The following is a 2,284-nucleotide window of genomic DNA, read 5'->3' as shown; positions in this document are numbered from 1 at the left end:
TAATCTCTAAATTAATATTTAGAAAAATCTCTCATCCCTTTACATCCTCAACAGACCAAATTCTCTCATATTAAAATATAATTTAATCACTCAAAAGCCTATTAATATTTACATAAATTTAATATTTTCTCAAAAACATGCGACCCCTTAGTTTTAATAAATACAAAGTATTTTTCCGAGTCTATACTCCTACATCAGACTCCCAAGGTAGAAAATGAGCATGATCTCCAGATCATGCGTTTTAAATCTTTGTCCGCCTGGATCCCACATTTTGTTTTGTAACTCATCATCTATATCTGTTGTTTGCTTCTTTTCTCCAGGTCTCCATATCTTATGCTGTCTTGCTCCACTTGCTGCACTTTCACAACCTGTCTCCGTCTTCATTTTGCTGCTGCTGCTTCTTCTCTTTCTTGCTGATGTCTTCCTCTGAGACACTTTCAACATGATTCTTCTGATTAATTCAATTTCCTTGTCCAATAAATCTTCAAGCTGCTGATTTCTTGCTGCCTGCTGAGCTAAGACGGCTTGCTCAGTTCTTACTCCTATGCTTGTTTCCATTCTTACTGCCGCCCAATCATCCATGCCCTCTTGTCTTCTACAACGGAAAACTTCTTCTCTGTTTTCTCCTATCAGCAACTTACTGGACTGGTACATTGTGTACTCTTTTCTGCTATCTTCATCTCTCTGCATCTGCAATTCCCAATTCTGAAATTGAGATTCTTCCTGTACTGAATTTTGACTATTCAGCATCCTTTCCAGCAACATAACGTCCTCATCCCATGGATTAGATGTTTCCACAGAATTCTCGTCTTTCTTCTTCATTTGACTGCTCAACTGAGTCAAATGTTCTTCAGTACCTGCAACAATACCCGCATTCACAAAACACTTATTAAAATGAAAATCATAAGGCATCAGTGCCTTTTTCTCCTTTGCCAGCATTTCAGTATGTTGTTTTGAATTCTCCCTCTCAACCAGCACATCAGTATGCTGATTTTCTCTTCCCAAAGAATTCTTTGAAGAACTCTCAAGACTATCAACCAGTCTTCCGCTCACACCATCTGTTTCCATGATGTCTTTCTTCTCTTGTTCACTATAATGAACTCTACCTCCTGCTGCAATTTCTCCTTCATACTCTGAATTTACCAACAAGAATTCCAACAATGCAATTTCCTTGTGGCATTGCTGAAGTATATCATCATCATGTACCATCCCTGCATTCATACACAAATCTTCAGTTTGAAAATCACAAAGTTCAACAGTCTCAACTGTTGGTTTATGTACCAGCTCTTCAAGCTGATCCTCTTCTTTATTCACAAGAACTTCCTCTTGTACTGTAACAGCTTCAAGTACAAATGCATCGCTGCTTTCTTCTTCCGAGTATTTATCTCCTGAAAGAGTCTTTTCCATACTTGTGACAGCTTCACAAGATTGTGCATCCTCCTCCGTAAAACCTGTAATCACATCACAATTGTCAGCTATAAAAATACAAGAGTTCACATTATCCAGCTGATCTGGATCTGCCCAGTAACTCAAGAAATCATCAATGATCTCCTCCTCTGTTTCACCAATGGAAACCTCCACTTTCAACTCAGCTGCTCTGAGTTGCGTACACCCCAACTGTACATCCATCATCTGCTCGAGCTTCTTCAGCTCCTCTGTTAACTGCATGTTTATCTATTGATCTCTTTTCTGTTGTAGCCTCTGCCACTTCACTCTCTTCCTCATATTCCAACCATGTCTCTGGTCTTTCGTATTTTCCCGTAACAATTCCATCAACAACTCAAGATGAACCACGATCTCAACTTTCTCTTTCTCATACTCTTCATCAGTCCACTGCTTCAATATGCCATTTGCCTTGGCATCTTTCTCCCTCATTCTACTGTGGCCTCTTTCTGAACCTCTGCTCTCTCCTTTATGACTTTTAGTAGTCATTTCATTCGCCATGAGTTTCTCACCCACGAGTTGCACCAAGCCTCTACAACAACAAGCTATCCTGCTTCCACTTACCTCACCAATACCTTCCTCCGGATCTGGTCTTTTGGTAATCACCGGTCCTCTACTGGAACCTTTCGAACATTTCTCCATTGCTCCTTCAGGCTTCACTCATCTGCAACTTCCAAGAACACACTTGTCCTTTTCATTCAACCTCTGTTGAATCTTTTGGTTCTGCCACATTCACCTAAAATCCCTTGCTGGACTCCTTCATCACTCCACTTCAGCTGTGATCTGCTTCTTCCCGCTGATACTTTTTTTAACCTGCTTGCAACCTGAATTCTGCAAACAA

Source organism: Pinus tabuliformis, chromosome Q (assembly GCF_031772625.1).
Source record: "Pinus tabuliformis cultivar Carrire ecotype Pingquan chromosome Q, CPIR1, whole genome shotgun sequence".
In the NCBI taxonomy this organism is placed as follows: domain Eukaryota; kingdom Viridiplantae; phylum Streptophyta; class Pinopsida; order Pinales; family Pinaceae; genus Pinus; species Pinus tabuliformis.
This window is presented reverse-complemented; position numbering follows the sequence as displayed.